General features: G+C 39.4%; 1 long non-coding RNA gene across 2 annotated transcripts; it reads right to left on the reverse strand.

Moving 5' to 3' along the window:
- Nucleotides 1-1,594: 1,594 nt before the first annotated feature.
- On the reverse strand, nucleotides 1,595-12,021 carry LOC109377045 (uncharacterized). Of its 2 annotated transcripts, none has more exons than XR_002122816.1 (3): nucleotides 11,936-12,021; nucleotides 8,556-8,642; nucleotides 1,595-3,884 (listed from the first exon to the last, which is right to left on the reverse strand). It is a non-coding gene; the product is annotated as an uncharacterized LOC109377045 (long non-coding RNA). The 2 variants fall into 2 exon arrangements; XR_002122815.1 differs by lacking the exon at nucleotides 11,936-12,021 and adding an exon at nucleotides 11,612-11,870.
- Nucleotides 12,022-12,119: the final 98 nt, after the last annotated feature.

Here is a 12,119-nt window from a genome sequence, read left to right on the forward strand (position 1 = left end):
CGTCCCAAGCCAGTTCTTAACCAACGCGCCACTTGGGCTGCCATAAGCTACCATGTGTGGTCGGCAGCCAGCGTGAGTGGCCGTCCAGAAGCCGGCAACTGATCTGCCTCACTCGGGAAGAGCGCAATGATGGTCCCAACTTGGGCTAGTGAAGCAACAACGTCCTCCACAACTAGACTGAAGAACTAAAGGACAGCAACTTGCCTGTTTCCCATCCCCCAATTCCCCAATAAAAATCTTAAAAAAAAAAAACAACCCAGAAGTGAATGATATAATAATTGAAATGAAGAATGAACTAGAAGTAATCACCAGCAGACTAGATGAAGCAGAGGATTGTATCAGCATTTGGAAGACAAGGTAGTATAAAACATCCAATCGGAACAGCAAGAAGAAAATAGAATCCAAAAAAATTAGAATACTTTAAAGACCTCTGGGACAACAAGTGTAACAACATTTGCATCATAGGGGTACCAGAAGGAGAAGAGAGAAAGCAATCTATTGAAAACTTATTTGAAAAAATAGTGATGAAAACCTTCCCTAACCTGGTGAAGGAAATAGACATACAAGCTCAGGAAGCGCAGTCTCAAACAAGATGAACCCAAACAGGCCTACACCAAGACACGTTACAATGAAAATGCCAAAGGTTAAAGATGAGAGAATCCTAAAATCAGCAAGAGAAAGGTAACTAGTAATTTATAAGACAGTTTCCAACTCTGATATTATCAATCTTTTTTCTCTCTAGCAATCTGTCTCTTGGAAACAACGTCTTGTTCTAAATCTCTTTACTTTGATTATTAATGAGATTGAGCAACTTCTCATTTAGTTTTTGGCTATATATATTTCTTTCTCTATAAATTGCCTATTCATGTGCTCTGTTGATTTTCCTATGCATCAATCTTACTTGATTGATAAGTTAAAATAGGAAGAATTTTAACACATAATGCATCATCTGTATTGTATATAATAAAAAAAAATTCAAATGAATTTATTTTCAAATAATTAAGCTATTCACAGCAAATCCATACCATGGTACTCCATACAGCCATTAAAAAGTATATATTTGTACACCTGAAACTAATAAAATATATATATATATATTTGTCAAAACCCACAGAATGTACCACACCAAGAGTGAACCCTAATGTAAACCATGGACCTTGAGTGGCAATGATGTGTCAATTTAGGTACATCAATTGTAACAAATGTATCACTCTGTTGGGGATGTTGACACTGGGGGAGGCTGTGCATGTGGACAGGGGCATGGGATATGTGAGAACTGTTTGCACTTTCCACTCAGTTTTGCTGAGAACCTAAAACTACTCTAAAAAGTAAAGTCTATTTTTTTAAAAGTGTATATTGACGTGGACAGTTATCTGTGTATTAAATATTCATATTAAGATCATTTCTCTCATTGAGTACATTATTTAAATATGAGAATAACTTGTTGTAGATATAATCCAACACATATAACCCTAGATTCAATAATTATTATACCATAAAAATCTATGAACATGTATTTTAAATTATTCAATCATATTATTGAATCAACTTCAAATTTAAAAAAATAGACTATTTTTTTAGAGCAGATTTTGGTGTACCACAAAATTGAGTGGAAGGTACAGAGATTTCCAGTATGTCCCCTGCCCCCACACATGCACAACAGCTATTAGCTATTAATCTATATATATTGACATTGAAAGCTATCCATTATATATATGTTGAATAAAGACAAAATTAACAGAAAATACGCATAATAAATAGGATATAATTCTAACTTTAATGTGTATGTTTCTAGTTGCATAGAAAACACTTAGAAAAGACAGCTGACACATTTTATTATCATCCCTATTTTATGTGGGAAAACGGAAGCTGTGAGAAGTTAAATGACTTAACCAAGAACAATCAGCTGTAAATGACGCCAAAAGACAAAACCAAGACCTTTTGGTATGGAACCTGGCTTAGTCCATTTTAACATTAGGCAGGAAGGTCTGTGAGGAAATGCCAGGAGCCATTGTCAGAATGATGCAAAAACTGAGGTTGTGCGGTGACCAAAGAGTACATTTTCTTTAAGGAAATCGTGTACATAGCTGGGCTGGTAGAAAAGGTGGGGGCACACCAAGGAGCCATTGTGGTATCAATGGTTCAGTCTCAGTTTAGAGCAAAACCAACCATTTTCAATTTCAGAGAACCCAGGTTTAAATTCTGTTGTGGAGAAACCATCCCTGGGTATTAAAATGGTAAATGGTAAAGAAACCTAAAATGGTAAAGAAACTAGGTGTGGGCCAGAATGTGGGTCTAATCTTGCAACCTCTGCTATCTTATTGGTTTATCCCGCTTTTGGTCATCTGCCACCTAAGGCAGGGATCTCTCCTACAGCCGTGCTGACGCATATTTTAAAAAATCTTTTCTCTATATATAAATCCTGACCTTTTATGAAGCATGGGAAAAGAAGTGTGCAGAGCACCCCTGAAAAGTGTGTTTTTATATGAGCAAGAGTGACTCCATTTTGTATGAACAAGAGTAACCTCTGTCTTAACACTGAGTGCTGTGGAAATTCCCCATGAAGATAAACCACCACCAGATGGACCGTGCAGCAGCTGCATGGACTGATAGGAAACAAGTCTGTGAGGACTGATAAGGTGACATCATACGGCTCCACTGATGTCATTAAGAACCCAGGATATCGATAGCTCAGGCAGCCAGTCTCGACTGAGAGGTGACCATGCTGCTCCTCTGCTCCAAAAACCTGCTTGCTCCGTCGGACTCAGAGCAAACCTCTGACGGAATGACCTCCCCGACCAGCTGCCCTGCGCGCCAGATTCTGATTGACTCTTGGACTGGTTTGTTATCAAAATACTTCACTAAATTATTATTGCTATATTAATGGCCATATTGCTGTGATTATATTGTGGTGTGATATTGATGTTCAGGAGCCTATTCCTCCCACTGCATTTTCTGTGTGAATAAATGAGCATATTGAAAGGCACTAGACGTGTGGGTTTGCCTTAATTCTTGCTAGAAGCCACAGCTACCGCTGAGGCCTCACTCAGTGCCAGGTAGATCCTGGGGGTCTGAGAGTCTCTCCTGGGGTTAGTCCCTCTGATTTGCAGGAAGAGATTGCAGCACGGTCTGTGAGCCTAGCAGACGCTCGTGACAAGGAGACTGTAGGCACAGGGCTAATTGCCAACATTATTTGAGTGGCCTATCTTTTTATTTGAATGTATTATTGTAAAATACATTGTTTTATGTGTGCACATTTTTAACTTATGGAAAGAGTATTGTATTATATATCTCCTTCCAGTGTTTACATTTCCCTACCCAGCATTATGTATTTGAGTCACCCTTCCAATTTTGCCTACATCTAACCTGAAGCTACTCACAGAGCATTAGATAGACTCCAGCATGTGCACCACATTTTACCTGTCCACTCTCCCAGGCATGAGCACCCAGACAGACTTCAACCCCCTTATGCTCTGGGCTGTGATGCAGGGAACATCTTTGCAGCTCTTCTCATAGAGACCCGTGTGACAATGTCTTTGGAATTGCTGGATCATAGAATATGTGTTTTCTTTATTAGACTATATTATGCCAGATTGCTCTCCAGAATGGCTGTACCCATTTAGAAGTTCACCAGCAGTGGAGGATAGTCTATTCCTCTTTTGCCACACCTCTTCCAACCCTTGTCAGGATCCAAATTTCTGATTTCTTTGTCAGCCTGAAGGGCGTGAAGGGGGATATACTTGTGAATGATTTAGTTCGCATTTCTCTGATGACTAGTGATTCATGTTTAAATTAAGTGAATAACTCATAGCAAATTCAAGGTACTGAGAAGGATCAGATTGATCTGTTGTTTCAGGTTCCTCCTGCACATCTTGTTCCGATCCCTAGGTTAAAACAACATCATACTTTAAACAGCTTTATTGAGATATAGTTTACATGCTCTATAATTCATCCATTTAAAGTGCACAACTCAATAGTTTTTAATATATTCACAGAGTTGCACAACCATCACCATAATTTTAGAACATTTTCATCACCCCCAAAAGAAAACCCCGTAGCCATTGGCATTCACTCCCCATTGCTCTCTCCCCCCACACCTCACCCCCACCCCCCAATAAAACAACCTACCACATCTCTCAGTTCTAGGCAACCATGAATCTACTTTCTGTCTCTACAAATTTGCCTATTCTGGACATTTCATGTAAACAGAATCACACAATATATGGTCTTTTGAGACTGGTTTCTTTCACTTAGCATAATGCTTTCTAGGTTCATCCATGTCATAGCGAGCATTACTACTTCATTTCTTTCTATTGCTGAATAATACCACACTGTATAGCTATACTACATTTTCTTTATCCATTCACCTGTTGAGGGACATTTGGGTTATCAAAGAGGATATTTACTTATTTTGTTTTCTGTTTCTTTCTCTAGAGAGTACGTGCCACGAGGACAGAAATTTTGCCTGTTTAGTTCATTGCTGTATTCCCAGCTCCCAGAAAAGTTTCTGGCACATAGGGGGATGAATTAAATAAATATTATTTGAATGAGAGAACAGCCATTTATTGAACAAATAAGGAGAGAGAGTTTTTATAGAGGAGAGGAGGGAGAAGACAGACATTTTGTGATCAGGGGACAATGTCCGAGACGAGCAAGCCCAGAACAAGGTAGGGCCCAGGCAATGACAGGCACTAATAAAAATTCCTAACATTGTCTAATGTCAAGAACGACTCTAGATACTTTACATGTTAGTTCATTAAACCCTCTCCAAAAGCATGATTTGAGAAATACTACCACCTCCATCTATTCCTGAGGAAACTGGGCATAGGAAGGTTAAGAAACTGGCCCAAGGTCACAGTTTGTAAATGGCTGGGTGTCTCCAGAGCCATGTTTTCCGCCACTATATTACACAGCCTGTCAGAAAAGGCAAGTTATGAAGCCACTGAATTCACACTTTACCTACTTCAAAATATTGCCCAGAGTCAATCCGACCTACAGCCTTAGTGTCTCTCCTACAGGTAGTACAGAAGAAATACATCTAATTTTACCAAACTTTGCTACGAGTGGGCATGTCCTTGATAGAATCCCAGGCTTTGTTGCCTGTTTTCAGGGGTATGATCACATACAGTGTGAGGAGGTGGAATCAGAGCCTGCCTGGGATGCTAGAAATAACTCCAGACTGGAGTTACCAGCTCTGTGGGCTTGGGCGAATCTCTCCACCTCTCAGAGTTTGCATTTCATTTTCTGAAAAATGAAGGGGAAGATGGGTAAATAAGTTCAAAGGTACCTACCAGCTCTAAAATTCTTGGATCATATTGACTTCTGGACAGGCAAAAAGACTTCTGAGACTTTCCTTTCCCAAGCTATATGTTTAGTCAGTAGTTAAAAGGAAGAGGTGAAAGGTTCCCTGGTGGCAAACACTATTACAGTCCTTATCTACAGTAAACACGCAGCTGTGCTCATGAGCCCCCAGGGAAATCAGGCTTCCTTCTAGGAGTTGCACACAGTTCATCACCAAACAGCACAAAATATATGTTTCCAGTTCTCCCTGGGTCACATTTTAGGCCCTATGGCGATCCCTCATATGAGCAGGCTGAGGTCTCTCACGTGGTCCCCTTTCCTTTGTTCCTTTCCCAGCTTTCTGCCTCTTCCCTATGGTCTGTGCAAAGGTGGAGTGGAGGTAGGGAACACATTTTTGTGGCCCTTTGTGACCTGGGGAACTCTTTCCTGGTTTTAACCTTCAAGGAGCACTGTGAATTGTTATTTTCTTTATATTAAAGTATCTTTAACAAAACCAAGCTGTCTTTTGCTTAACTTTTCATAGTATAAACAATATATGCTATTCGTTTATTTGAATTTTTAAAACTTTTCCTGGAGTATTTCTGTATATAAAAATCTAGATCACCCAAAGCTAAAGCCAATCCTGTTTTTAAAGTCTATATTTAACACTGCCAGGGGAACAAGCACAGTTGGGTAGTTTCCCAGAGTATGCTAATTAGCTGGAAAAATAATACTTTCTTTGCTGCCATTGGAAGAGAAACTGACCAATAGAAAAGCAGTTCAGCACCTACTCCCACTCTGTATACAAATCAGGGTGGCATATTTGTACATGGCAGTAGCACAAGCTTTTGGTTGCCTGACAACCAGTGACAAATGTGCCTTTCATCATCTCTCACAATGTTACCTTGAGATTCTGAACTCTAATCTAAATGAGACTCAGAATAAAAGGAAGGAGTCTGGGAAATTAGTATCATTTCGAACTGATTAAAGGCATACATACACTTCTGAAATTACAGATTTCAAAGACAATGGCAATTTTTCTTCATACTGCATGCGTTTTTCTGTTTGTCCACTTATATAAAACTAGCTATTTGTACATTCACTTCATTTTACTGACAAGAAAAGTATTGAATATTCTTTATGCGGATTACAAGGGAGCTTTTGGCCTATTTCTGCTGCATCCTAATAGCAGTACATTAATGGGTATTACTTGACAATAAACACTGAGTTTTAGATTCTTGAAGGTATAATTTTCACTATGTCATTCTGCACCATTTCTCACAGATGGCAGGGTACAATATTAATTTTAATTTGTTTATATGTTGCTTTATAGGTGGACCAAGTGTTTTCATTATTTATTTACACTTATTATTTATAGGCTTCTCCAAGGCACTGTAAAATCTTTAAAGAATAACACTGTTTATTTTTATGGGACACTTGCAGTCTCTGCCTAATTTAATTCTTGCAGCAATTATGTAAGTCAGCCATGGCAGGTTATATTTAGTGCTATTTCACATCGATGAGACGGGCATAGCAAAGCTAGCTGCTTATCTGAGGCCACATATTGGTCAAAAGCAAGGTTGGAGTCTAGGCTCCAGGCTCAGGTCAGGTACATTTTCTATAATTTCAAGATACTTCTCAAGAGTTAGAAACTTGTTTTTTCTCTCATTCTTTCTAGGTAGCCTTGTATAGTCAGCAACTGAATAACCCCTACTTTAGAAGAGAGACAGAGATAGAAAGGGAGAGATAAGCCACAAGACTCCTAGGATAATGCTTAGAGAATGTCAAACTTTTCCAGGTATAGCATTCATCATATTTAGATACATTCCTACTGTCTCCTCTGCCCACCTCAGTTTTCATGAGAGCAGAGACCATATTTATTTTGTTTGTTCATTACTAGAATACCCCAGAACCTCCTAACATACATAATACTGAATATACTGTAGACATTTCACAAAAAAGTTATTGAAAAAAATGAATATGGTGATATGGTGATGGAAGGAGAACTGACTCTGGGCAGTGAACCCACAATGTAATATACAGATGATGTATTATAGAAATGTACACTTGAAACCTATATAATTTTACTAACCGTTGTCACCCCAATAAATTTAAAAAAATGAATGAAAATTTCTCTTTGACTAAAATTGCCCCAAGAAAAACTTCACCAAATAATTTTAAGTTGGAACTACTACTCTCTGTGTCAGTTGGGATAGGCCAGGTTAAGTTAGCTCGAAATGCTATAACAATATCAGTGTCTTAAAACAACAAAGGTTTGTTTCTTGCTCATGCTATATGGTCATCATATATTACAGAAGGATTCTGCTCTTTATAATCACTCAAGGACCCAGATTGAAGTAGCAGCCATGATCTGGAACATTGTTGGTTGCGATGGCAGAGGGCAGTGACCTTTGGAAGGTTTTGCAGGAGGACATTAAATGCTCCAACTCAAAAACCATGTCTCCTCCACTTACAATTTATTGACCTGAACTCTCACAAGTGTCCCACCTCCTCACAGCACCACCCACAACGGAGCCAGACACTGCCTGAGTGGTAGAGAGCAGGAAATATTTGGCAAATGGTGCTAATGTCTATCGTATTTCATCTCCTTGATTTTGAGCTTTTGTTATTTAAGTAACAAAACGCAATTTTCTTTAACTTTTTTCCTATAATATGCATCTATAAAACACAGGACCGGCCGAGTGGCTCAGTTGGTTAAGAGCTTGCTCAAGAGTGCGAGCTCTGAGCAACAGGGTCACGGGTTTAATTCCCGGCCCAAGCTGAGCTGTCGCTGAGTGCCAATAGGTGGCAAGATGGCTCAGCTAAAAAAAAATAAAATAAAATAAAAAATACAATTTCCCTCATAACAGCCCTATATGAGAATGATGCATAGTGATATTAAATACTTGAATAAGGTCAAATAGAAAAGTCAGAGGTGGAAATGGAAAGATAATTCAAATCTCTATACCACTGGTACTGGATGAAGCTCATTTATTCCATACTTGTGGGGGTAAACTACACATGGGAAAAAAAAGCAACAATTATACTTGAAGATAAAAACCACTGATGTAAGTTTTAATTCGGTCCAAGGGCAAGATTTAAAAATTCCTTGTGTTTGTGTTTTGGCAATTATTCTAGTGACACAGAGAAGGGATATTTGGTTTCGAAATTCTGGTTAGAACAGCCTGAACTATGGAAAAATATGGATACATCCTATCTAGTATCCCAGACCTATGTTTTGGGAACGAGGCCAAAAGTAACATACAGATACTTACCAGGAAAACTGCTGAATCTAATGCAGGGAAAGAAAAAATGTTTTCCCTCTAGCCTCCTAGGTTATCTGGCTGGGACCCTGGATCAAACTGACAAAAGACAAATTTAAAAAAGAAAAAACATTTTAATTATGTGAGTATGCATGGAAATGTCACACACAACAAATGAGACTCTAGGAGGCCAGATGATTGAGGTTAATAGACTACCTTAGACTAAACAAAGGAAAAGGGATTTGGGTTTCTGAGTGGAGAAGGCAAGTTATGGGAGGGTGAGGGGAGGAAATGTATGGTAAATAAGGGCTATCTTGCAATGCAGTCTCTCAGGCCATAACATTATCTCTGCGGATAGCTCTTTTCTTGGCACTTCCTAAAGATACTAGTATAAATGGAAATTTCCTTTATAAATATAAATTTACTTTACAAAAGGGGAAATTTATACTCTATTCTTAGGCAAGGGGAGGTAAAAGCTTTTCCTATATCTCCTGGTTCTTACTAGCTTCTATCTCAAAATAATCTATATGCAAAGAGGCATATTTTGGGATGACATATTCTTGGATATTTCAATAAATATACAAAAATATCCATCTCTAATTTTTAACAAGAAAATAATTTTTCATTAGTGAATATTAATAAAATTATCAACTCATTATCACACATATGGCTCCCAGGAGCATTAGTAACTAATCAGGAAAATGGGTAGTGTTAACTTTTATTAAACAGGAGGCCATTAGACTGAGGTGGCTTTAAGGCCTTAGTAGTTCACTTAAGCAAACCAAAACCTAAGCCTGTATTGCCTTAAGGTTAAGAAATGAGAACCTAGGGGCTGGCCGAGTGGCTCATTGGTTTAGAGTTGGCTTGGGAGCGCGAGCTCTGAGCAGTAGGGACACCGGTTTGGATCCCACATGGGCCAGTGACGCTGCAGCCTCTACAGATGATATGGTGAACAACAGCTCGACCTGGAGCTGGGCTGCCGTGAGTCCTGGCGATGGCGTAGGCTGCAGTGGGGCTGCAGTGGGCTGCCTTGAGCTACCATGAGTGGCCGGCAGCCAGCAGCCAGCATGAGCGGCCAGCAGCTGAAGTGAGCTGCCCTGAGCCTCTGTGACCGGCCATTCAATGGGTGGCGACCAATTGCCTCCACCGGGAAGAGTGCAATTCTCACAATACCAACATGGGCCAGTGAAGCGACGTCCTCCACAACTAGACTGAAGAACAAAAGGACAGCAACTTGTCTGTTCCCCTTTCCCATTTCCCCAACGCTATTCCCTCCCCCAATTCCCCAATAAAAGATTAAAAAAAATAAATCTAAAAGAAAACCTAAGGACAACCAATCACAAAGAGAAACCTAAGGATAAAAAAACAACGAGACTTTCCCAAATAAAGTAAAGAAGAAAGAAAAGCTAAGAGTCCTTATAGTAAAAAGTACTTTCTTAAGAAAAATTCGTCAAGCCTTAGGATTGGTCCAGAACTGGTTATCAGTCAGATGTCCAGTGGTCTGGATAACAGGAGTTAGGTTGATGTCAGATGGTCTGAATATGTGAGTCCTTCAGGAGGGGTAATCAGAGGGTTATCTGGCAGTCTGGTATATGTCCAGGTATTGACACAGGACTCAGAAGTTCAAAAGTTTAAGTTTCAGGCTAGTTAAAACAAGAGTAGAATTGTTTCCTCATGCCTTAACCTACTTGATTTTAGTAATTTTTTTAGCAGCTTGACAATAGTGACTCCATTTGATTTTTCCACTCTATGACTCAAAGGTAACTGCTTAACCCATAGCCAGTCAAATAATTATAGCTCCTATTGGTGGAGCACTCCTAACTGCTTCCAGTTTAGTGCTGCCCAATTCCAATTGATTTTTGCTCAAATAAACTCCTAAAATGTCCAGTATGCCTCAGTTTATCTTTTAACCGTTTCATTCTCGTTCATTAGCTTAAATTTCAAGTGGCTTACTCAAGACTCATATGCCCTCACTTTATATTTTATAAGCCCCTATGCCGCATACCTACCCAAAGCCCTAAGACCCGTTTTAGGTATAGTTTCCTGATAGTCCCTACTATCAAATAGTTCAATTCTTTAAAATATAAAGTGTGAAATAAAAAGGAGCTCAATTTAAAGGCATGGAGTGTTGTGTCCATTTATTTCTTTTGGATATTATGCAGTGATCCCTCATGCTGAGTACATGAACATTTATACTACATTTGGCCATGCTTCAGAGATTCACAAAGCAGGAGTATATAATTTAAAAGAAGTAAACTGCTGGCTTTATTTGTAATCAACTCTGGTAGGATGTGGAATGGTATGGTTTTCAAATGTAATTCTAATAACTGTATTAGCATCAAACATAAGCATATCTTTAGGACAGCCTAACAGACCTTGCTTATCATATAACTGTGGATTACAGTCTATTATAGAAAAGGATGTAGCAAAATCAAGATGTTCTCAAATTCTGGGCATGCAGATTGCAAGCGTGTAAAAAGAAAGTCAAATGATAAGCATAATTCAGAATGTTTTAGACTAACACGCTTAAAATTCCTACGTTAACAGTTCCTTGTTGTTGCCAAAAGTTTTCACATTTGTGAGAGCAAAGTCCTTTATTATTTGCCGCAAACTTTGCTCCAAATGTTTAAGATATTGCAATACATGTTACTACATTGTTAATGAACAGATTCCAATATAACTTCATTGTATTTAAAACCCAGCCACCAAAATTTCCCATAGAAAGAAAAGGCCATCACCATAATACATGTACTAGAATGTTCATAACAACACGATCTAAGAGCTCCAAACTGGAAACTACCCTAATGTCCAACAGAAGAATGAATTTATAAATTGTGCTATATTTACAGAATGAAATGATATGAATGATCTACAGAACAATCATTACTTTCCTGGTTTCAGGGCTGACTGATTCCTTCTTATTCCTCAAGTCTCTGTTTAAATGTTATCTTATCAAGTTCTCTTATAACAACCCTCCCTTATCTAACGTCAATTTCCTACTAGTCTCTATATCGCACCTTGTCTATTCCCTTCCTTGACATGGTTTGCTATTTTATTTGCTTGTTTACCCGTTTGTTTTCCCCTTCTTCCTCTTCATTAGACAGGACTCAGCACAATGCCAGGAATACAGAAGAGAGAAATACTTGTCGAATGAATGAGTCGACATTACCAAGGGATCACAAGACACCTATTCAGCCACGAAGAACACTGCATTTTGAGTTTTTCAAAGAATAGCAATGAACTAGGTGTCTTTCAAGCTCTTTGCCCAGGCAAAGTGGTAGCACTCCGTTTACGGTTAGCTGGTTGTCACACCTACCGCCCCCTTGCTCAAAGAGACGCCCCCTCCTCCCGGTGCACCCGCTGGCTTGGTACGGCCTCCCGACCCCACCTACCGCCGAGGCGCTTCATCATTGGCCAGCACGCCAAGTCTTTCGGGAGGGCGGGACGTCGCCGCTTGCCGCTACTGGCCCAAGTCGACGTCGCTCCACAGTGCTGGAGAAGTGGGCCAAGTAAAATTGCAGTTGCGGGGAGGCTCGTTCCCATCGGAACCTGTGATTGGTGTGACGGGCGGCAGGC

The sequence above is a fragment of the Hipposideros armiger genome, unplaced genomic scaffold, assembly GCF_001890085.2.
Source record: "Hipposideros armiger isolate ML-2016 unplaced genomic scaffold, ASM189008v1 scaffold_1266, whole genome shotgun sequence".
Classification (NCBI taxonomy): Eukaryota; Metazoa; Chordata; class Mammalia; order Chiroptera; family Hipposideridae; genus Hipposideros; species Hipposideros armiger.